This window comes from Pongo pygmaeus, chromosome 17, assembly GCF_028885625.2.
Source record: "Pongo pygmaeus isolate AG05252 chromosome 17, NHGRI_mPonPyg2-v2.0_pri, whole genome shotgun sequence".
Classification (NCBI taxonomy): Eukaryota; Metazoa; Chordata; class Mammalia; order Primates; family Hominidae; genus Pongo; species Pongo pygmaeus.
Window position 1 is genome coordinate 38,360,927 of NC_072390.2, and position 25,573 is coordinate 38,386,499.

The 25,573-nt window shown below is 43.4% G+C and overlaps 1 long non-coding RNA gene across 1 annotated transcript; it reads right to left on the bottom strand.

Moving 5' to 3' along the window:
- Nucleotides 1-223: 223 nt before the first annotated feature.
- Nucleotides 224-24,992, bottom strand: LOC134738487 (uncharacterized). The gene is made up of 4 exons (XR_010124218.1): nucleotides 24,822-24,992; nucleotides 6,473-6,660; nucleotides 2,367-2,464; nucleotides 224-1,100 (listed from the first exon to the last, which is right to left on the bottom strand). It is a non-coding gene; the product is annotated as an uncharacterized LOC134738487 (long non-coding RNA).
- Nucleotides 24,993-25,573: the final 581 nt, after the last annotated feature.

Consider the following 25,573-nt stretch of genomic DNA (forward strand, 5'->3'; position numbering starts at 1 on the left):
CATGTATTTTTTTACAAAAATCATGATGATACCATATATATTGTTTTTATATGGTTTTACAAAGTCTATTGTGTTTCCTAGGTCTTTAACTGTAGAGCGTTTTATTCCATCAGATGAATTTACCGTAATGTATTTAACCACCCTCCAATTATTCAGTAAGTGGGGTTTTTTCTCTTTTCTTTTTTTTCTCTTTGCAATTACAAGCAACACTAAAATGAAGCTATCATGGGATATAAATGTATTTATTTTCTTAAGGTAAATTCTTAGAACTAACACTATCAGGTCAAAGGATATAAACATTTTAACGATTGTTATTAGCTATTACCAAATTGTTCCCCCAAAAGTTTATATCTGTATCTGTTTATACTCAGAATCATTTTAAGTTTGCTTTAATCCCTAATGCCACTGAATATGAACCCACCAAAGCTTGCCGATGGTCTTCAAGATGGGCAGCAGACGTTTACATTTATGCAAGCCAGCTTGTAGAGGTCCACCATGATCCAGGCTGATCTGAGCCAAAATCCCATCACCTGGAACGGGTGGTCAGCTGGTGGGTGTTTAGCTCTGATGGGTGATCCTGCAAAACACCTTAGGAGAGGGGGCAGCCTGATGATGAGCCCTGCAGAACTGGAGCTGGGCCATGGACGCAGCCAGGTTTGCAGAATGCGTCACACTCAAGAACACCAAACCGGTGCCAAGCCTGGGCCGTGCTCCCAGAAAGGGTTGGAATCATGTGCTGAGCTCTCTTTGCAGCGCTGGGCCTCAGTGATCGGTCCAGCCAGCCGGCTTCACCCTCTTCCACCTTGGAAGTTTGCTTTCATTGTGAGTGAAACTTTCATAAGGATTCTCTCAGGCAGGATTTCCAGGATTTCACTTGGGAAAAACTCGAGACCCCATCCCTCCCACCACCCTGCCTAACAGAGAAATCCGAAGCAGAAACTTCTTGTTGTATATAACTACATACAAACTTTTTTTTTTAAACGTGGATGATATAATAGCAGTGGTAGAAAGGGATGGATTTCTTGTTTTCAGTTTCTTCTTTTGCCAAACAATATAGCTTAATTCTTCAGCATAGAAATTCCAGCACAATGTCTGCGTGGCTGGGAATAGAAAGCAGAGATGAAATCGGGATATCCTTGTTAATCATCCTCAGGGCAAGGAACATAATTCTCCAAGTAGAGGGACAAGGGCCTGAGATGGTGAATGCTATTGACTGGAAATGTCTTTTCTGCCTCGCTCGTAAAGACTTGTATGACCCCAGTATATAAAGTATAGCTTTCCATTTCCAGAAGGTTTCTTTCCCCATACATTTTGAATGTGTGGTTTATTTTACTCTACATTGAGCCCTTGATAAAATGAGAATTGGGAGTTTCAGAGGGCAGAGGGCCGGAACTTTCCGCAGCACTTGAGTCTTGTGAATGCACACAGGTCACACAGCGGCACACACTTACTGATTAAATCATCACTTGCTCAAAAGGTTTTTGCATATTAACCACTAACTTTAATCGTTTCACATTCAGGGAACATGCATTTCTAAACAGTTAGCATGGAGCTGTGTAGAGGAGCTGCAGCTTGGCATGGTGTCCATTCGAAAGGCAAATCTCGGAAGGTATTTACTATTCCTGCAGGAAAGATGCTTCCTTAGACATAAAGGTTATATTCTGGAAAGCAGGTGATTGAGCATAGCTAGTATTCAACTGCAGTGCTGTCAAGGGAGAAGAAAATCCCAAACATCCGTGTTTTCCCCAGAAGTGCAGTGTCCTTAGTGGGGGAGGAGGGGTTTTGCCGGAGGATGAAATGCATCCTAGGACATCAGGGGCACTTCCTGGGCCAAAGACCAGCTGCTACTGGGACAGCTTCTGCCTAAGCCCAGCTCCCAGGGGGGCTTTTCTCCTATTCCTTAATTCCCTATAAACTATCTCTTCCCACTTTCCCACAATGAGAGGAAAGCCCCACCACCCCCCGCCCCACTTTGGAGAAGAGCTATTGCTCTTGGAAGTCTCTTGAATCTGAGCCACCCCTTATTCCCTTGGGCCTGTAATTTCAGCAGCGGTTTAAGCATGTAAGCTTTCTGTCAGGGCATTTAAAATTTCCTAGAAGTCTGAGGGACAGAAATTACCTCCCTTGCTTCATAAGGCGTCTTTGAGAGTTAAATGAAATGGCAGATGTGAAAATGTTATGAGAATATCATTGTTAATATTATTACTATTGGCTGATCACGCTGGCTCACACCTGTAATCCCAGTACTCTAGAAGGCTGAGGTGAGAGGATTCCTTGAGGCCAGGAGTTCAAGACCAGCCTAGGCCACACAGCAAGACTCCATCTCTACCAAAATAAACTAATTAGCTGGAAATGGTGGCACCCACCTGTAGTCCCAGCTGCTCGGGAAGCTGAGGTGAAAGGATCTCTTGAGTCCATGAGTTCAAGACTGCAGTGAGCTATGATCACACCACTGCACGCCAGCCTGGGCAACAGTGCAAGAAACTCTATCAAATATATATATGATATATTACTATAAATGTGAATATATATCATAATATATATTACTATAAACTATATTCAACTTTTGATATTTTCACTCTGTTTTTAGTGTTTATAGTAGTAATATTGCTACTATAAGTACTACTATATGTATTTGATATAAAATATATATACGTATATAACTACTGTAAACAACACTGTAAAAACATGGAGTGGAAGTATCAAAAGTTGAATATTTCCTTGTGGCTTTAGTTATTCCTAGGCATGTTTGGGGATTTAAATATTTGGATATTCAAATATCAAAAAGCCAAAGACCTAATAAAGAAGTTTCCTATTCTACATGTGGCGTATGTTTATCACTTTTCCTGATTTGCCATTCTGAGGAAACAATGGAGAAAGTAAATGTTCCCCTGTTTTATAGCATTGCTGTGTACATAAGTAAGATGTATTTCAAATTAAGGAGAAACCTCTGGGACTGGGTGTGGTGGCTCATGCCTGTAATCCCAGCATTCTGGAAAGTCAAGGTAGGAGGATCTCCTGAGGTTAGGAGTTTCAGACCAGCCTAGGCAACATAGCAAGACCCTGTCTCTATAAGAGAAAACAAATTAGCCAGGTGTGGTTGTGCATGCCTGTAGTCCTAGCTACTCAGGAGGCTGAGGTGGGAGGATTGCTTGAACCCAGGAGTTTGAGGCTGCAGTGAGCTGTGTTTGTACCACTGTACTCCAGCCTGGGTGACAGAGCAAGACCTTGGCTCTAAGTGGTGGGGGAGGGGAAGGAGAAACCTCTGTAGAAGATGCTGCCAGCACCCACTTCACCCTGACCACTTGAGGGCCTGCCACCGTGCCTTCCAAGTGCCAGCCCCAGCATTTCTTTGGCTGCTGAAGCCAGCATTGTTTACCTGTGCAGCAGATCAGCTGTGCAGAGGATTAATGTCATAAGTGCAATTCACCAGCGATGGCTCTCAGGAGTCTGGGGCTAGCTCCCACACCCCTTGGAACCTGCATTTTCCCCCATATCCCAGAGTTTCTCCAGCAGGATTACACGCCAGTCACCCACAGCAGGATCTGGCTTGGGAACATTTCTTCCTCCACTGCGTTACCTTCCCTGTCTCCCTCCCTCATCCCCTCCTCCTATTATTGGTCTTTCCTTCCCCTCCCACATAAATTCCCTGCACTCAAATCCCTGCTCAGAGTCTGCTCCAAGGGAACCCAAGCTTAGACACCCTCCAAAGAGTGGAAGGAAATCTTGTCCTAGGTTTTGACAATATTATATTTGTAATATGACTAGTTCTTGCTTTCCACAAAAACAAGGAATATTGACTACTATGCCCATTGTGTCAACCAATATCAAGAAATCCTTTGCTCCATGAGGATGCGTTTTGACTGATTATTTAATACTCATGCTGTGATGTGAATTTTGACTGGATTACCCATGGAGAATATCTTCTGAATAAAAATATTCATTGGTACTAATGATATTTCATATTTGAATAGCACTTCACAGTTTGTAAATAAATTTAACATATATTTTCAATCAATGCATGAGAAGAAAAGGGAAGAGGAATTATCATCTAAATTCTAAGGTAGCATCATGCTACCTGTGTGTCAAAGTAAGTAAAGGAATCAAGTCTCCTAATGCCTGTATCTTCACTGCCTGGTAAAGGTTTGTGGCCAAGTGCAGGCTGCCATACCTCTTTCTAACCGTGAAGGAGAAAGAGGAGCGGGAGGTCTAATGCACAGCCATTCACTTCTGGCAACTTCAGCTTCCATTTTTTGGAATTAGCCTCTTCCGTTTCTTGATTTTGCAGCCCATACTCCTCTTTGGCTTTTTTTATCTTGGAGGAGGCAGACTAAAATTATCTCGTTTTACTTTTTTTGATCCAAGGTAATAATATGTCCCCTTGAAGTTGAGTAACTGGCTAACCATTTAAAACATTAAAGATGGCTCCTCATCCTGCATCTTCTACCCAAATTAATTCCAGATGAATTGAAGACGCAAGTGAAATCAACCATCAAGTGCTGGAAGAAAACATTAGGAAAATTATTTATATACTTTAGGTTGAGGAATGGTTTTCTAAACATGGCACCAAATAAGGAAATTATAAGGAAAAAATTAGTAAATATGATCACATAAGAATATTAAATTTCTAGATGGCAAGAAATGCAATGAAATTCAAATAGAGCACTGGAAAAATATTTCAACATATAACAGAGAAAGCATAATCTTACAGATTAAGAGCTCTTGCAGATTAATTCTAAAAATATATAAACGCCCCAATAATAAAATGGTAAAGGACAGGATAATTTAAAAAGAAGAAATACAAATTTCCCCTAAGCATATGAGGCCTATCTTCAATCTAATTAGAAATCAAATAAATGTAAAATATGAAATATGTTGTTTGTCTATAAAATTGACAAAGGTTGTTTAATCTATAAGTAAGCAATAGGATTGTATATTGGTATCACTTTGGGGCAGGAAAGTGGCAATTTGGGAATAGATATTGAAATTTTAAAATGTGCGTTCTATCCTGCACATGGTCCCTGGAATTTAAATTAAAAGTTGAAGGAAAAAGTCAAAGGAAAAAAATAAAATGTGCATTCTACTTCTAGGAATTTGTCCTAGTTAATTAAGAAAGATATGGGCTGGGCATGGTGGCTCACGCCTGTAATCCCAGCACTTTGGGAAGCTGAGGCAGGAAGATCACCTGAGGTTAGGAGTTCAAGACCAGCCTGGCCAACATGGCTAAACCCCGTCTCTACTAAAAATACAAAAATTAGCCAAGCGTGGTGGTGCACAACTGTAATCCCAGTTACTCTGGAGGCTGAAGTAGGGAGAATTGTTTGAACCCTGGAGGCGGAGGTTGCAGTGAGCCAACATCGTGCCAGTGCACTCCAGCCTGGGTGACAGAGTGAGACTCTGTCTTAAAAAAAAAAAAAAATGAGCAACAACGCAACCATAAGGGTGTTCATATAGCATTGTTTGCTATGTGTATTATATATTATTAATATGTGACATATACATATAATGTTATTTTAAGTTGGAAATAAAATGTGCCCCAAGACCAAGTGCGGTGGCTCCCACCTGTAATCTCAGCTACTTGGGAGGCTGAGGCAGAAGGATCCCTCGAGCCCAGGAGTTCGAGGCTGTAGTGAGCCACAGTTGTGCCACTTGTACTCTAGCCTAAGCAACAGGGCAAAACTCTCTTAAAAAAAAAAAAAAGAGTTCCCTCAAGTCAGGTTAGGTGTAAGAAACAGGAAGCCTGGTGGCCTGTGTCCCTCTGAGAGAAGCACTGACCAGGATAAGTCTGGTGCTTTAATAATAGTTCATTGTGTGCAGATGTCCCTAAAAACAGAGGCTACCATCTCCCTTCTTTACCTCAGCTTCCGTTTCTTGACCCCAACTTGGATAAGTGAATCCTGCTTTATCTTCCAACACATATTCTATCCCTGGTGGCTGAGGGCCATATGGTTTCACTTGGTAGGGACAAGAGAAAATACATACTTAAAATCCTGCCTTTTCATCAAGATGTCACTAGGATCCCTGAGCAAATGAAGCAATGAGGGGGATATCCAAGTCCACATCATAAACTTTCAGTGACCTGGAGATGGAGCCCTATGCTCAACCTCTCTATGAGGGCTAATGACCCCACTCAACCAGATGCCCTGAAATTTGAGCCACAGTGTTGGGATTCCATGACAGCACTGTGAGATAGAAGAGTGCTACCAGGACCCACAAAACTCGACTCTCCCTTCCCCTGTGTACCTTGTGCAAAAAGCTAATATTTCATTTGAAGAAATCCCACCCTGGAAAAAATAAGGAGTACCAGCCAAGAACTCATTCATGAGGGGAAGTTTACCAAGCATTTTGTTTTGCCTTGATCTCAGATGTTGCTCAACTGCCCCAGTTTCTCCAGTTCAGCAAGCACAGTGTTGCTCTTTCAAGAGGTAATTGGCAGGTAATTGGCTTTGCCAGCCATAACTCACAGACCTACCTCCCAGGAGATAATGAGATCTCAAAACACATGTGACGCATAAGGATGAGACCTTGCCCTGGTGATTTTGAGTCCCCAGGTACGGGTGGGGCCCAGAGAAGTGCATTTTCTTTTCTTTTTTGTTTTTTATTTTCTTTGAGATAGAGTCGTGCTCTGTTTCTCAGACTGGAGTGCAGTGGCATGGAGATCTGCATTTTCAGTAAAAACACCAGGTGATTTTCATAATCAGGCAAATGTGAGAAATATGGTAGTACAGGAACAAGGACTTGCATTAAATAGAACTTCACATTTCACGTAGGAGTCCCTAGAAAATGATCCTATTACTAGCATCCAGATCTAATAGAGAATCTGCCCTTAAGTGAGGAGCCAACAACATAGCCTTTCTGGTAGAATGCCAAGCAGCACGAACCTCCTGAGCTGCTACAGCCGAGAGACATATATTGGTGTTGCACAGGAAGTGTCAGGGAGGCCATGGTGCTGCCTAGTGGTGGAAGCCATTTTTTTTCCTCTCCCATCTCAGTTAGAAATAACTCTTTACTTCCAAAGAGAACAGGGAAGTACCTGAGCCAAGACGTGTGTAATTCAGGAATGAAGAATGTGGAAAGGAGCATTATAGGCAGAGGGAAGAGCACAAGCAAAGGCACAGAGAGGAAAGAGGGCGTGGCTTAGGGGAACTGGAGAGAACCTCTGGTAGTATGAGCGGGAAACGCAAGGGGGCAAGTGCTTGTAAGGAGATGATGCTGCAGGGCAGGGCTGTGCAGGAGCCAGGTCCTTGCGGGAACGTGCTGACCCCTGCTATCTACTGTGGCGCCCTGGACTTAGCAAGAAAGAGCCAGTTGGTATCTTTGATAAGGGCAATTTTAGTGGAGTGATGGTGAGAGAAGAGAGAGACCCTCTCATATTGTTTTACATTGTTTTATACTCATCACCTGTTTTAAGAAAACAACAAGGAAGTAAAACCAAAGACAGGTAGCCTGGCACCAGGTCTGAAACCAGGCCTGGGACTGCCTGGCCTAAACCCAGTAGTTAAAAATCAACTCATTACTTAGAAACCGACGTTATTCATAGATTCCAGACACTATATAGAAGAACATTGTGAAACTCCCTGCCCTGTTCTGTTTCTCTCTGACCACTGGTGCATGCAGCCCCTGTCACGTACCCCTTGCTTGCTCAAATCAATCACGACCCTTTCATGTGAAATCCTTAGAGTTGTGAGCCCTTAAAACGGACAGAAATTGTGCACTCAGAGAGCTTGGATTTTAAGGCAGTAGCTTGCCGATGCTCCCAGCTGAATAAAGCCCTTCCTTCTATAACTTGGTGTCTGAGAGGTTTTGTCTGCAGCTTGTCCTGCTACAATGGGGCCAGAAGTCAGATTACAATAGACTGAAGACAGTGAATGGGAAGTAAGAAGATGTTAGCAGATCATGTCGATTACTCGTCCAAGAAGCTTAGTTGTAACGAAAAGGAGAACTTGGAGGACCTGTGATTGTGATGGATTGCTTTGTTTTGTTTTGATTTAAGAAAGCAGAATAGAATGTTTTGTATGCTGGGAAAGACATAGTTTATAGGGAGAGGCTAAAAAGGAAGAGCGGAGGGAAAGTAGCCTAGTTACTTAAGAGGTGAGGGGGTACGAAATGGACTTGGAGGACTCTTGGAGGGAGTGACCTTGAAGAAAGGTGAGGGAGCCCCTCTTCCCCTGAGCCTAGAGGAGGGGAGGTGACTGTAGGTAGAGAGAGATAGCATTGTGTACAGGTGAGGAATTTGGGGGCCTCTATTTTCCTAGTGAATTAGGAGATAAGGTTGTCTGGGGGAGAAGGCTTGAGAAGAGTGGGCAAAATGTCAATGGGCAGTGTGAGGGCCAGTGGCCAGGTACACAGACAGTGGCTACTGAAGGAAACTGAGGACATATCATGGGTTATAGTTTTAGATAGGTTTTGAGTGGCACTGATTCACATAATTAACAGTTAGGTGGGCTGACGGATAGCAAATAAAGCTTATGGATTCTATTTCATTTTTTTTCTTCTATTTCCATTTTCCAGGTGCCAAAAGCTGAGTTACTTACTGTCTTCATTTCACAGCCTGGTTGGCTCATCTCATCCAAGGGCTCTCACCTGCCCTTGCAGCAGAAGCATCTGAGAATCATTTAAAATACAGGTGTGTGTATCCCTGCCCCACAGAGTTGATCTCAGGTGGGACCGGTATTCATGATCGTTAAAGCAGCCCAGGTGATTCTAATGAAGAGCCAGGATTGGGAAGCCCTCATCTTAGCTGTGTCCAGGGGAGAGTCCTTTCCAGTTCCCTGGTGAGAAACACCTGGAAGTGTATAAGAGCTGACCAGGCCAGGCGCAGTGGCTCACTCCTGTAATCCCAGCACTTTGGGAGGCCGAGGCTGGGAGATCGCTTGAGGTCTTTGAAACTCTGTCTCAAAAAAGGCCAGACTTCGTGGCTCATGCCTGTAATCCTAGCACTTTGGGTGGCCGAGGTGGGTGGATCACCTGAGGTCAGGAGTTTGAGACCAGCCTGGCCAACATGGTGAAACCCCATCTCTACTAAAAATACAAAAATTAGCAGGGCATGGTGGTGCACGCCTGTAATCCCAGCTACTCAGGAGGCTGAGGAAGGAGAATTGCTTGAACCCAGGAGGTGGAGGCTGCAGTGAGCCGAGATTGCGCCACTGCACTCTAGCCTGCATGACAGGACTGAGACGCCATCTCAAAAAAAAAAAAAAAAAAAAGATGACCACTGAAACTTCTGGATTTTGTTTTATACACATATCTTTATGGTAAATGTATATAGCTTTCATTTTTAAGTGTCCTTTTCAACAAAATCTTTGGAATTTCTACAAAGTTCTGAGTTAAAGGACTCTTTATCATTTTAGGTAGATGGGGAAGGCTGTCTGGACACATAGATCCCCTGGACTCAGAGGACCACACCGAGCATCACAGTGAGGAGCCTTGCTAAGCTAAGCAGCATGCGTGTCCCTGTGGGGTGGTGGGTGCTTCAGCCTGACTGCGGTGTGTGCCGCTCATTACACTAGCAGAGCCCCTCCAGGAAGGAGGGAAGGAAACAGTATCAGAATTAAGCAGATTGTACACACACACACACACACACACACACACACACACACACACACACGGCATTCCCAACTGGCAACAAAGAGCAGGTGTTCCAGATAAGAGTAGTGGCAGAATGGAAGGGGTTGCCGGGTAGAATAGCAAATGAGACGTGTGACCAGGGAGAAAGAGTATTCTCAAATACTCTTGTGTCCCAAATGTGTCCTTCGCAGTTACATTTAAACCGCAGAAGGCAGAGAAGCACTAAATTGTCTCCTTGCCTCAGAGGAGGGATGCCATCCAGGGCCTCCGAATAAATCAGCTGCTTTTGACCTTGCCAGTCATCTTCGCGGCTGGTTGCCTAGTACAGGATGTGGTTGAAGCCACTGGGATAATAACCCCTCCCAGGGCCTGTCTAATGCATCGCCATTCACACCATCCCCGTCGTGGCTCTTCTCGCCTTTGACCCTCACCAAGGCTAACCCTTACCTTGGTTCAGGGAAGGGGAAGCTGGCCCCGAGCCCTCCTCTGATCCGACCATGACTTGCTGCCTGCTGCAGGCATTATTCACAAGTACTTGCCCAGTTGCTAGAAACTGTCACACATTAAAAACTTCTGCTTTCACTTATGGGGCAGGGAAAGCCTGTGACCACAGAGCTTGTGGGTGCTGCCACCAGGGCATTCTCCTGAGAGCTGGTACTGTCAATGTTGGGTGTGGGCAGAGACTGTTGGGAAGGAGGCTGGGCTAGCCAACTTGCCGGATCTCTCATCGCTGACCCTGCCACTCCACGTGCATAATCATGAGGCTCCTGCTAGTGTCATTAAGCCACACCCTACTGGTGCAGCACCACTAAGGCACGCCTACTGGGTCAGCACCATTAAGCCACACCCCATGGGTCCAACACCACTAAGCCACACCCCACTGGCTCTCTCCTTATTTCACCAGGGACTCCTGCAGCAAGGAATGGTGCACGCTGGACCCCACCCTGTCTCATCCCACTGTGGCTGGTTTCTGCCACAGAAGGGGAGTCTTTGGTGAGGGACTGAGGAGCAGAGTTGCGTGGGTGCTGCAATAACTGAGGATCAAACCAAGTCAGGGTGGCCCATCTGCCATGCTCTACCACAAAGGGCAGGAAAGCCAGGAAGCCCCCAGGGCATCTTCTCCAGGGTCAGCTGCAGCTGTTCTGTTTTGCTGTTGTTTTGGGTTTCCTTGCTGCCATTTGTCTTTGTTTTGTTTTGTTTTGTTTTTGAGTTCTCACTAATCTGACAGGCACCAAAGTGGTCCCTTTGGATTCCATGCCCATCAGTATAAAATGGAGAGGGAGAGGAAGGAACTAGGTTTTGGGATCAGCAGACGTGGGCTTAGGGCCTGGGCCCTGTTACACATGGATGCTATCATCTTGGGCAGGTTTTCTAACCTGACGAAAAACCAAATTGCCTGGCCCAACTCTAGCCCTAAGATAAAAAAAAGCAGAAGACTCCTTGACACTCACACAGGGCCCAGCTCCCATTTCCATGGTAGAAGTCTTCTAGGGATTTGAGTCAAAGCTCTGCCTCATACAGAAGAGGGTGCATTTGCCTGCAACGTCTTTTGTGCTTACCGAGGGAAGCCTCCATAGGCCAGTAGGAGGCTTGGCCAGAGACAGGGATAGGCACGCTGATGTCATTTCTTTCAGAAACACATCTGACTGTGGGTACCATTCACCCGTCTTATAGCCCAAGAAGCTCAGCCTCCAAAAGCTTAAGCAATTTGCCACAGTTCCGATGCAGGTCCTCTGACCTCGTAGCACATGTTACCCACATGTGTTGGAATTGTATGGTGGAGGTGGGAGAAAGCTGAAAAATCCAAGTGTTTCAGTTGGCTGGAGGGTACATGAAAGGGAAGTACTGGGGACCAGGCTGGGAAAGATCATGGCCTCTTTTACAGAGCATCTCTCTGCATCTGAACCTGACCTGTTTGTGACCTCAGACCAAGAGGAGCTGGGTTAGCAAATGGGTGGATATTTCAAGTCCTAATGATACTGTTGTGCTGTCAATTATTACACAAATCCAAGAGCTAACACCCGTTGGTGGGAAGACACTGCAGAATAATTGCAGAATAATTACAAGCTGAATAAAGCCCTCAGGTCAGAGGAAGGGAAATTTAAAACGGAGGAAACTAATTACTTTTCAGGGCAGTCATTCTCTGGCCTCAGACTTCAGCTAGATGCCCTCTGTACATTTCTTTCTCTTGGTATTTTTACTTACTCATAAAAGTGGACAGAAACCCAAAATAAAAGCAAATACTGGTGATGTGGCAAGACAATGTGAGGCACCCTGAGCTTTGTCCTCTTTCCTTCCATTAATTTCTTTTATGCAAATTGCTTCCTCCCTGTGCCTTGGGCATAATAAATATTCATGGCAGGAAGGAAAGAAAGGAATTGCACAAGTGGGAGATGAAGTAAAATGTAAAGATTTCCAAGCCTCGCCCTCATTAGCATCATGTATTTTACTACTAAAGCTTAATGAGAAATTGATCCACTAATTAATCCATGAAAAGATTTTCAGAAAAAGCGCAACTCCTCATTTATTTGGTGAAAACTACAAAAACCATTTATTCTCCTGGGTCCAAAGTTTTCCCATGGTAAAATTGAGTCAGTTCAACCAATGGATCCCTAAGAATGACACGGTCACCTATGTGCAAAGTGCCCCTGAAGGTGTTTAATTAAAAAGAAAAAAGAAATCTCTGGCTACAGATGAAAACTGCTTTCCACCTAGGAGAATCAGGTATTGAAGGAGCATGCCTACCCTTCTCCATGCCATGCCATGAAACAACTCTCGGAGCTTCCATGAGCAGCGCTCGTGCTCCAGCCACTCACAAATAGACCTTTGTGTCATTTATTCAGCACTTGGTAGGTCCCAGGCACTGTGCTAACCCCTTACCTACGCATCTCATTCAATCCCAACAATTACTTTGAGAATCGGGTATGATTATTGCATTTAGCAGGGGAAAAAAGAGAGAGGAAGCCCCAAGTTACCGGGCCAGTCCTTATGGAACTATTACCCTATGTTAATAATGCGTTCCTGATGCCTAGATGTCTGGGGCCTTTGCTGACCCTGGAGGAACTGCCTTTCTCAGGGTTAGCTAATTTCTAGAGAGAGTAAATGACTTGCTTGGGAGCACCTTTCAAATGCAAGCCACCCAACCCAGAGCCCATACCCCGGGTGCCACCACTTCTATTAGCTCTTACACTCAGGACCGTGTGCTCCCACTCTAATCACCCTAGGGACAGATGGCAGACAGCAAGAGGCAGCCCCTATGTCCCAGACTCCCGTGAAATTATTCAAACTAGCAAATCATAAACCTGCTTACCCTGCCTCGCGCCATTCCTTCCTGCAGAAACCATGATAAAGACTCTTGCCCACGTTTCCCCCTCACTCCCTCTGCCGCCTGACTGGCCCTGGTACTTCTCCACTTGGCACCTGTGGAATGGTGTGGGCCCCTCTCTTGGAATATGTGAGTATCACAGAGTATCTTTTCAATGGCAATTGTCTTCTGATCTGTTGGTCTCGCCATACCAGAAAAAACAGACCCACATTCTAATACACATGCCCAGTGTTGCCCCTGCACTAATATGAACCAAAAAAAGCAGAACCACAAATGGAAACATCACATCCTGTTTATCACTAGTATTGGTGTTCTCAAAGACAAATTAAGGCCTTTAGGGGTATATTCCAAGAGCATGAGAAAGAAGAGGGACTGCTAGTCTTACCCACTAATTCTATCCAAGATGCAGATAGCAGCCATTCATTTCCTGCTTGGTTTTTTATTTGTTTTTGAGACAGGGTCTGGCTGTCACCCAAGCTGGAGTGCAGTGGCACCATCATGGCTCATGTCAGCCTTGACTTCCCAGGCTCACACGATCCTCCCACCTCAGCCTCCTGAGTAGCTGGAGCTACTGGTGTATGTCACCATCTCCAGCTAATTTTTTTTTTCATTGTAGAGACAGGGTCTTGCTATGTTGTCCAGGCTGGTCTCAAATTTATGGACTCAAGCCATCCTCCCACCTTGGCCTCCCAAAATGCTGAGATTACAGGCGTGAGCCACCACTCTTGGCCTCCTGCTTAGTTTTGATAACATGATGATGATGAAGAAGGAGAAGTCAGTCTCTCTGGGGGATAATGATTTGCACATTCGTCAAAAGGGGTTTAGAAAAAGTTGGGAACACCAGATGAAAATGGTCATCCTTCCCCTCTGGTAGGCTGGCATTCTTACTTCCTTCAGAAAGCATTTGTCCACCATAGGTGAAAGCTTCTTTTTTTTTTTTTTTTTTTAGATGGAGCCTCACTCTGTTTCCCAGGCTGGAGTGCAGTGGCACGATCTCGGCTCACTGCAACCTCCGCCTCCCAGGTTCCAGTGATTCTCTGGCCTCAGCCTCCCAAGTAGCTGAGATTACAGGCACATACTACCACACCTGACTAATTTTTGTATTTTTAGTGGAAACAGGGTTTTACCATGTTGGCCAGGCTGGTCATGAACTCCTGGTCTCAAGTGATCTGCCCGCCTCGGCCTCCTAAAGTGCTGGGATTACAGGCGTGAGCCACTGCGCCTGGCCGAAAGCTTTTAAATTAGGGGTAAAGTTAGCTACCTAGAGACAGCTGGCCAAATTAGCATACTTATGGCAGACAATTAAGCCAAAGACTTTGGTTGAAAATAGTAATTAATCACCAAAATAACTTTATTCGGCCTGTTTGCCCCACACTGTTCTATCCTGACACACACAGGATTGAGCATTTCCTGGATCCATTCTTCCTACAACACCACATTTACGAAAAGTAGCTAACACATGAGTGAGCTTAAGGGCTTCAGCTGCGATCCTACTAATCCTCTCTTGCTTTTCAAGACTTCTGTACTCAGACACAAAAACACAATGTAACTCTTTAAAATCCAAGTACTAAAATAGCACCCAGAACCTACATCTTCTTTCAAAGGCATGCTTTTCAAAGGAGTTTTAGTCACCCAAGATACAGCTAGCTTCCAATGATCTGAATCACACAGTTAATAGGACTTAGCTGTCCACGTTGATCCCAGGTAGCCACTGTCAGCACTAGCTTCCATTATTTGTACCTAAGTAATTGATGGAGGATCGCTTAGGGACTACAGAATGGCAGGTTCTACAATAGGAACACCTAACCCAAATTTTGCAGATGTAGGGCTTCCAAAAAAGGATAGAGTATAGCAGATCCAAAAAATAGGTTAGCATTATTCTTTTTAATATCAAACTACTCCTTACCTGTAAATGAGGGTGGTGTTAATTCTGTAAATATTGGAGTGGTTTGGGGACCACCTGAGCTCCCTTTTATAGACACAGGCTTTGTTCTGTGTGAACCCCAGACTCATGCACATCCAAATGCCTACTTTGTATCTCCAGTTGGATACCAACTAGGTACCTGGAGCAGAGTATGCCCAAATCCAAACTGTTAATTCACCTAAAGTTGTTCATCTCCAGAACACCCCAATTTCACTAAAGAGTCTCACTGTCTACCTCGTTGCTCAAGACAAAACCCTCTGAGTCATCTTTGATTCCTCCAGGCAGTCCTTTCGGCTCTGCCTCCTGCGTGCATCTCAAATCAGTACCCGTGTTTGTGTCTTCACTGTCACTCCCCAAATCAGGTCATCAATTTTTCTCCTGGGCCATGTGATAGCTGCCTCACTGGGCTCCCTGCATCATCTCTAGCCTCTCCTATAAATCTTTCTTCCCATTGCAGCCAAAGGGATTTTTTTTAAACACATCAGATCATGTCTCTCAAGAAAATTTTTTATTGAGAAATAAATGTTTGAGACTCTTATTACAATGAATGTGTTAGTCATCTATTTCAATCAGGCCTGAAGGGAAAAAAACCAAGGACTTGATACTTTCTTGGGAAAAAAATAAAAAGAATTCAAATCCCGTAGGAGGTACAGAGAGTAGGCTGAGTACAATTTTTTCTATGCCTATCAATTAGTATGTTGCTTTTGGATTGATGGTTTTTATTCTACAGGAGATAATATGACACTTTTAAAGTCTGGGTGTTTTTTTTTTAAGTTCTTATAAATCAGCCAAGACATTTTTATAATTCACAAGTACAGAAGAAGTCTCAATCTGACACAACAGGCCTTCACCCCAACAAGATTAGGATTTATATTCTAAGGGTCTCCAAGTCAAATGTCCTATAAATATTCCCAGCCTTTCTCCTTAACAATTAGCTGTAAAAGGCTGTATAGCTCAGAGCCTGTCTCCCCATGACAGTGAAGTCAACAGTCTCTCATATACCCAAGGTTCTTTGCTAACAAGTGCTTATTAGAGGTCTGCAGTCTCTGACTTCAGCATCATTTATTTTATTTTATTTTATTAAGTTCCAGGATACTTGTGCAAGATGTGCAGGTTTGTTACATAGGTAAACATGTGCCATGGTGGTTTGCTGAAGCTATCAACCCATCACCTAGTTATTAAGCCCAGCATGCATTAGCTATTTATCCTGATGCTCTCCCTTTCATTGACCCCCACCTGCAACAGGCCCCCATGTTTGTTGTTCCCCTCCCTGTGTCCATGTGTTCTCATTATTCAGCTCCCACTTATAAGTGAGAACATTTGGTATTTGGTTTTTTTGTTCCTGCATTAGTTTGCTGAGAATAATGGCTTCTAACTCCATCTGTGTCCTTGTAAAGGACATTATCTCATTCCTTTTTATGGCTGCATAGTAGTCCTTGGTGTACATGTACCACATTTGCTTTATCCAGTCTATCATTGATGTGCATTTGGGTTCATTCCAGGTCTTTGCTATTGTGAATAGTGCTGCAATGAACATATGAATGCATGTATCCTTATAACAGAATGATTTATATTCCTTTGGGTATATACCCACTAATGGGATTGCTGGGTCAAATAGTATTTCTGGTTTTAGGTTTTCGAGGAATCACCACACCGTTTTCCACAATGGTTGAACTAATCTACATTCCCTCAAACAGTGTAAAAGTGTTCCTATTTATCGGGCAGTCTTGCCAGCATCTGTGGTTTCTTGACTTTTTAATAATCACCATTCAGACTGGTGTGAGATGGTATCTCATTGTGGTTTTGATTTGCATTTCTCTAATGATCAGTGATGATGAGCTTTTTTTCACGTTTGTTGGCTGCATAAATGTCTTCTTTTGAGAAGAGTCTGTTCATATTTTTTGCCCACTTTTTAATGGGGTTGTTTGTTTTTTTCTTGCATATTTGTTTAAGTTCCTTATAGATTCTGGATATTAGAACTTTGTCAGATGGATAGATTACAAAATTTTTCTCCCATTCTGTAGATTGTCTGTTCACTCTGATGATAGTTTCTTTTGCTGTGCTGAAACTCTTTAATTTAAATAGCTCCCATTTGTCAATTTTTGTTTTTGTTGCAGTTATTTTTGACATCTTCATCATGAAATCTTTGCCTGTGCCTATGTCCTGAATGGTATTGCCTAGGTTTTCTTCTAGGATTTTTATAGGTTCAGGTTTTGCATTTAAGTCTTTAATCCATCTTGGGTTAATTTTTGTAGAAAGTGTAAGGAAGGGGTCCAGTTTCAATTTTCTGCGTATGGCTAGCCAGTTCTCCTAGCATCATTTATTAAATAGGAGATCCTTTCCCCATTGCTTGTTTTTGTCAGATTTGTCAAAGATCGGATGGTTGTAGATGTGCAGTCCTATTTCTGGGCTCTGTATTCTGTTCCATTGGTCTATGTGTCTGTTTTTGTACTGGTACCAGGCTGTTTTGGTTACTGGAGCCTTGTAGTATTGTTTGGAGTCAGGCAGTGTCATGCCTCCAGCTTTGTTCTTTTTGCTTAGGATTGTCTTGGCTATATGGACTCTTTTTTGGTTCCATGTGAATTTTAAAGTAGTTTTTTTCTAATTCTGTGAAGAATGTCAATGGTAGTTTAATGGGGATAGCATTGAATCTATAAGTTACTTTGGGCAGTATGGCCATTTTCATGATATTGATTCTTCCTTTCCATGAGCATGGAATGTTTTTCCATTTGTTTGTGTCCTCTCTGATTTCCTTGAGCAGTGGTTTGTAGTTCTTCTTGAAGAGGTCCTTCAGTTCCCTTGTTAGCTGTATTCCTAAGTATTTTATTCTCTTTGTAGCAATTGTGAATAAGAGTTCATTCATGATTTGGCTCTCTGCTTGTCTGTTGTTAGTATATAGGAATGCTTGTGATTTCTGCACATTGATTTTGCATCCTGAGACTTTGCTGAAGTCGCTTATCAGCTTAAGAAGCTTTTGGGCTGAGACAATGGGGTTTTTGAGATATAGGATCTTGTTATCTGCAGAGACAGTTTAACTTTCTTTCTTCCTATTTGAATACCCTTAATTTCTTTATCTTGCCTGATTGCCCTGGCCAGAACTTCAAATACTATGTTGAATAGGAGTCATGAGAGAGGTCATCCTTGTCTTGTGGCAGTTTTCAAGGGGAATATCTCCAGCTTTTGCCTATTCAGTATGATATTGACTGTGGGCTTGTCATAAATGGCTTATTATTTTGAGGTCTTTTCCATCAATATGTAGTTTATTGAGAGTTTTTAACATGAAGGGATGTTGAATTTTATTCAAGGCCTTTTCTGCATCTATTGAGATAATCATATGGTTTTTTCTTTAGTTCTGTTTATGTGATGAATTACACTTATCAATTTGCATATGTTGAACCAGCCTTGCATCCTGGGGTTGAAGCCGACTTGTTCATGGTGGATAAGCTTTTTGATGTGCTGCTGAATTCAGTTTGGCAGTATTTGAGGATTTTTGCTTCAATGTTCATCAGGGATATTGACCTGAAGTTTTCTTTTTGGCAGAGATACAACAACTCTGCTAGGTTTTGGTATCAGGATGATGCTGGCCTCATAAAATGAGTCAGGGAGGAATCCCTCCTTTTCAATTGTTTGGGATAGTTTCAGAAGAAATGCTACCAGCTCCTCTTTGTACCTCTGGTAGAATTCAGCTGTAAATCCATCTGGTCCTGAGCATTTTTTGGTTGCTAGGCTATTTATCACTGCCTCAATTTCAAAAATTGTTATTGGTCTATTCAAGGATTCAACTTCTTCCTGGTTCAGTCTTGGGACGGTGTATGTATCCAGGAATTTATCCATTTCTTCTAGATTTTCTAGTTTATTCGCATAGAGATGTTTACAGTGTTTTCTGATGGTTTGTATTTCTGTGGGGTCAGTGGTGATATCCCCTTTATCATTTTTTATTTTGTCTATTTGATTCTTTTCTCTTTTCTTCTTTATTAGTCTACCTACTGGTCTATTGTATTTTTTTTTTTTTTTTTCAAAAAACTAGCTCCTTGATTTGTTGAGTTTTTTAAGGGTTTTTTCATGCTTCTGTTTCCTTCAATTCCACTCTGATCGTGGTTATTTCTTGTCTTCTTCTAGCTTTGGGGTTTGTTTGCTCTTGGCGCTCTAGTTCTTTTAGTTGTGATGTTAGGATGTCGATTTGAGATCTTTCTAGCTTTTTGATGTGGGCATTTACTTTCTCTCTTAATACTGCTTTAGCTGCATCCCAGAGATTCTGGTACATTGTCTCCTTGCTCTCATTGGTTTCAAAGAACTTCTTGATTCCTGCCTTAATTTCATTATTTACCCACGAGGCATTCAGGACCAGGTTGTTCAATTTCTATGTAGTTGTCTGGTTTTGAGTGAGTTTCTTAATCTTGAGTTCTAATTTGATTGTGCTATGGCCTGAGAGAGTGTTTGCTATGATTTCAGTTCTTTTGCATTTGCTGAGGAATGTTTTATATCCAATTATTGATTGATTTTAAAGTAAGTGCCATGTGGCACCAAGAAGAATATATATTCTGTTGTTTTGGGGTGGAGAGTTCTATATATATCTATCAGGTCCACTTGATCCAGAGCTGAGTTCAAATCGTGAATATCTTTGTTAAATTTTCTATCTCGATGATCAGTACAATATTGACAGTGGGGTGTTAAAGTCTCCCACTATTATTGTGTGGGAGTCTAAGTCTCTTTGTAGGTCTCTAAGAACTTGTTTTATGAATCTGAGTGCTCCTGTATTGGGTACATATATATTTAGGATAGTTAGCTCTTCTTGTTGAATTGAACACTTTACCATTATGTAATGCCCTTCTTTGTCTTTTTTAATCTTTGTTGGTTTAAAGGTTGTTTTTTTCGGAAACTAGTATTGCAACCCCTGCTTTTTTCTGCTTTCCATTTGCTTGGTAAATTTTCCTCCATCCTTTTATTTTGAGCCTATGTGTCTTTGCATGTGACGTGGGTCTCTTGAATACAGCACACCAGTGGGTCTTGACTCTTTATCTAGCTTGCCATTCTGTCTTTTAGTTGAGGCACTTAGCCTGTTTACATTTAAGGCTAATATTGTTATGTGTGAGTTTGATTCGGTCATCATCATGATAGCGGGTTATTTTGCAGACTTGTTGATGTAGTTGCTTCATAGTGTCATTGGTCTTTGTACTTCAGCATGCTTTTGTAGTGGCTGGTAACAGAGTTTCCTTTCCATATGTAGTGCTTCCTTCAAGAGCTCCTGCAAGGCAGGCCTGGTGGTGATGAATTCTCTCAGCATTTTCAACATAATTTTTAACAACTCAATTTTATTAGCCCTCTCAAAATTATAGGCCTTGTAGGTTTCCAATTCTACATTAAAGAATGTGGGCATTACAATTTCCTATTTCAGTATGTTTCTCTCCTACTTAAAAACTACTGTGTATAGCCAGGTGTCATGGCATGCAACTGTGGTCCCAGGTACTTGGAAGGCTGAGGCAGGAGGATTGCTTGAGCCAGGGTGGCTGAGGCTGCAGCGAGCCATGATCACATTACTGCACTCCATCCTGGGTGACAGGAAGTCAAGGCCTTAAGTCAAGGCCCTGCAGGGGGTGACCACCACCTAGATAGACTTCTCTCCCACACTCCACACAGCCCCCAGCCTCCTGAGCTCCTTCCTCCTTCTCACCCACTCTAAATGCTTTTGTAAGATCATGTCGCTTCTTCTTCCCTCTGCCTGAATACTCTGCCTTGGCTCTTTTCATGGCTGACCCTTCAGGTCTCAAGTTAAACACTGGCTTTGGACAATCCATATGAGCTAAGAATGTGTTCAGCTGCAAGTGACAGAAAACCAGTCTAGCCATAGCATTTAAAATATAGAGCTTTCTTTTTCTTACTGAGCCATTGTGAGAGGTAGTTACTGGCTCTGGTTCAGCTGCTTAATGACATCATCAGGGACTCAGCCCTTCAGAGCTTCCCGCTGTTCCACTTTTATCTTCATGCTTGCTCTTTCATGATCTCAAAAAGGCTGTTGCCAGGACAGATGGCTCATTCATTTTGTTTAAGGCAGAGAGAATGGGGGAAAAGGTAAGAGGATTTCTCCTCACCAGGCAGGAACAGAAGTCTCACTTACACCCACCCAGGGGTTACCCCTTGAATCTCACTGGGTTTCCTGTCTCCTTTTAAGCCAGTCACTCACCAAAGGGAATAGGATTATCACACTGATTTAGACCAATTGTGATTTACCCCTAGAATTGGGGTAGGAGCCACCTTCTCATGATCCAGGAATCCCGAGATGCCACCTGAACACACTAGGTCTTCCTAGAATAGAAGGGGAGCTGGGTCCAGTGGCTGTAATCCCAGCATTTTGGGAGGCCAAGGCAGGTGAATCACTTGAGCTAAGGAGTTCAAGAACAGCCTAGGCAACATGGCAAAAGCATGTCTCTGCTAAAAATACAAAAAAAAAAAAAATAGCTGGGTGTGGTGGCATGAGTCTGTGGTCCCAGCTACTTGGGAGGCTGAGGTAGGAGGACTACTTGAGCCTGGGAGGCAGAGGTTGCAGTAAGCCAAAATCGCACCACTGCACTCCAGTCTGGGTGACAGAGTGAGACTCTGTCTCAAAAAAAAAAAAAAAAAGAAAAGGAAGGGGAGGACAGGAGTGGAGGGGACTGTACCACGTATGCCATACCCGTGTCTCTTCACCTTCTATCATATCACCCTACTCTATTCATGTCCTACATTGCAGCAGCCATAATCTGTAAGGCCTTGTATATTTCTTTGTTTACTTGTCAATTGCTGATTTCCAGCACTGGAAAAGAAGCCCCTCAGTGAAGGCAGGGACCTTACTGGTCTTGTTCACAGATGTAGCCCCACTGCCTGGCAACCAATAAATATTTCTTTGGATCTAGAGATAAAAATTCCTACTGCTATTTTTTGACCACTCCTTATACATCTAGCTGCTTTGCAAATGTTAGTACATTTAATACTCCCAACTTTCCATGCAGTCCATATAAGTCTCCCCACCTAACAAATGGGAAAAGGCAAGGCTTCAGAAAGATCTAACACCTGTGAAGGCTTCCCAGTGAGTGGCAGGCCTTGGGTTTGAACTCCAGTATCCAAGCTCCATGCCTAAGTGATGCCATGTCATAGATGTAGCAGATACCTGTAGCCTGCCTATTTCACATCCTCTCGGCCCATCTCTGTTCTCAGCACAGCTGTAGGGAACAATTTCATGCCAGCTCTTCTTGCTCTGTGCTGACAGGGCCCAGGATGCTCAATGCCAAGTACAGCCTGGAGGTGCAGGCAAGTTATCTCCAGGAAGAACCTTCAACCAGCAGAGGATGGGAGCTGATAACGTCTCTGGCTTCTTTACTTCAGGTAGACAATTCTGAGATTCTGTATACTCTTGAGAGCCCCATTAGAAGAGACCACTCCCCTGACTGCTGACTGCCCATTGCCTCCATTGCAGGCAGATTAAAGGCCCCCAAAGATGTCCACATCCTAACCCCAGAACCTGTGACTATGTTATCTTTTATGGTAAAGGGGTCTTTGCAGATATGATTAGATTATAGACCTTGAGTTGGGGAGAGGAGCCTGGATTATCCAGGTGGGCCCAATCTAATTACATCAGTCCTTCAAAGCAGATAATTTTTCCCACCTGTGATCAGAAAGCGTGTGATGACAGAAAAAGGCTCAGAGAGATGTGATGCTGTTGGCTTTGAAGATGGAGAAATGGGCTGCAAGCTAAGGAATGCAGGTAACCTCTAGAAACTAGAAAAGAGAAAGGATTCCCTCCTAGAGACTCCAGGTGGAACACAGCCTTGCTGAGATGTTTAGCTCAGTGAGACCCACGTTGGACTTCTGACCTAAAGAACTGTAAGCTACTAATTTTTTTGTTGTGGTAAGCCACTACATTTGTGGTCATTTGTTACAGCAGCAATTGATAACTAATACACCTCATATTATGAAGTACCTTAATTATATGCACTTATATTGGTTTTTCCTCCATCCCTGTCTCTCCCTACTTCCTAACTCCTTCTTCCCAGGATTATAATTACCTGTACTCAAGTCGTTCTCTCAGGTGCCATTTCATAGGGCACAAATGCTAAGATCATGGATACATTTTGTACCAACCTTAGTAGTTCTCATATGCCCCATCCCCATACCCAGTTTGCAGTAATTCTGGAATCAATTCAAGGAGCAGCTAAGATTCTTAGCTTCTAAACTAATTTACAAGTTGCAACAAACCTATGCCGTTCTCAAAGGAATAATTAACACACTCTTGGCTTCTAATTTAAAAACTTTGTGATCATTTTAAATGACATATTTTATTGATTATTATTTCTAAATCTTGTCACCTTGATTTATGTTATTTGGAAGAAACTCAATGTCTTAAAGAGACATTATTAAAATGGAATGGAGCCCAACTATTTTAATTGAGCTAAGATCTTTTGAAAATGTACTACTGCCTGATGATGAAATTGATACTGCTAAGGAAATAATAGTGATTGTTATCATCAAGTGTTCAGCAAGCCAGGTGCGTGTGGCTCATGCCTGCAATCCCAACACTTGGGAGGCCGAGGCAGGTGGATCACTTGAGGCCAGGAGTTCGAGACAAGCCTAGCCAACATGGTGAAACCTGTTTCTACTAAAAATACAAAAATTAGCCGGGCATGGTGGCGGGCACCTGTAATTCCAGCTATTCAGGAGACTGAAGCAGGAGAATCGCTTGAACCCAGGAGGCGGAGGTTGCAGTGAGCCAAGATCATGCCGCTGCACTCCAGCCTGGGCAACAGAGCAAGACTCCATCTAAAAAAAAACTGTTCAGCAGAGGAAGCTTTGAGGATTTCACAAAGTATATGTCTATGCAATATACAATTGTTCAATTATTCCTCTTCTTCCTATTTTCAACTCTTCGAGAGTATGTTACTGTGTCCTTAAAGGTATCCTAACCCAGATTCAGGGAGCTGTGTAGTAATCCACAAGGCAGCATGAATTCTGAGAGACTGTGGCAGATATCGTGGTGACAGACACCATGCAAGACTTTTGTACTACAGAACTGAGCTCCTACCTTTTTCACGCTTCTTTTCCAATAACTACTTGTAATCCTGCTAAAGTCTGAACAGGTGCAGGTCATGTTCTTTAAAAGGATTAATAATGAAAGGCTGTTTGAAGCCACAGGTGACAGGAAATGTAGTTCTGTCTAGAAATGCTCTTGTGTACATATGTCTGTTTAAGAGAGGAGTGGCTAGAAATAGCAGGCCAGGCAGTAACTCACTGGGCTCCGCTCTAATGCTCTGTGACTGGGGAAGTTTGCAAAGGATTTCCTGAGCAGGCAGCGGGCAGCTCTCTGCAGCACTCCCTCTGAGAGCTGCTCAGCAGTAGGGACAGAAGGTGCTGCAGGGAACCCTGACACTGCCAAGGCTGCACTCCCTGCAGCTCCCCTGTGCTTCCACTCAGGACTCGATGCAGCACATCTTTGGAAAGTTTGTTTCCTCTAAAAACAAGAGGTTGTTCAAAGGAGATTTAGTCTGCATTGCGTTAGATGGCAAGTCAGTAAGCATACGAATGAATATCGCCATCCCTGTACCTCCACAGTCACAGCAGGTTATGGGCTGCTGGCCCCCATGCCTCCCAGTGTCAGGGTGTCAGCATTCGGGAACTGAAGGATTAAAGCTAGCCACCCATTCAAGAGAAGGAGAGAAGCAGGGAAACATTAGGTTGGGGTTTATGTAATTATGTGTCTCTACGGGAAGGACAGAGGAAGAGAAGAGAAGGAGGGAGGAGGAATGAAAGGAAGGAGGCAGAAGTGAATAGAGGGAGGGAAAAAGAAAGGGAGGAAGGCTTTGTTCCAGAATCTGGAATTGGTTCCGAACAAAATGTTGAAATGTGTGAAGTTAGACTCTGAGGCCTCTCCGTCTCTCTGTATTGTGTTAGGAAACCTTTCTCCCCCAGGGGCACAGACCCTCCCAGGGGCAATAACCATGGCAACCTCATTTGAGTGGGATGGGTCCCACTTCTAACCTTGCTCCTTGTCAGAGTTGGCCTGTCCAGCATGCCACTCTCTCTGTCCTGATGGCTGCCTGCTCACAGAGGGGCAGCGATGGACAAATGAAGACATCGTGGCAACCAGCTAACATGTTCCATCTCTGACAGAAAACAGCTTCTCTCTTCGGGCAAAGCTACACAAAATGTGCCTTCCTGTAATAATGACTCCCCCTGGCCTGCCCAGCCAAGGGCCTGCGTCAGCACTGGCCAGCGTCCGGCGTCTGTCTGGCTCTCCCCTCTCCCCCTCCTCTCGGCGGTGACTCGCTCTCATTTCACACAGGCTCTGCTTAAAGGTCACCTCCTTAGAAACTGCCTGCTTGGCTATACCACCTAAAACCACACCCCATTCCTCTGTATCCCTTTACCTTGCTTTCTTTCCCTTTCTTACACTGACACACTACCTAACTTTCTATCAAATCCTCCTGCGCTATAAAAGTCTGTTTGGATCTCCTCTAAGTATACAAAGAACGTAAATCCCACATAACAACCCACATACTCTCTTTGTGCAAGGGAGCAAACGCCTTTTCCATCCTCTCTTGGAAGAAGGATCACACACAGATTATGCAGCCAGGGTGATTCTCCATGGTGGTGTCCTTCTCTTCATAAAGTAGAAATCCTCCTGGCAGCCTAAATCCCCAACCCACGGACAGCTTGAAATTACATACAAATGATTTCTTAAGCAACTTTTACCATAACATAGAACTCTAAAATACCCAAATCTCAGATTT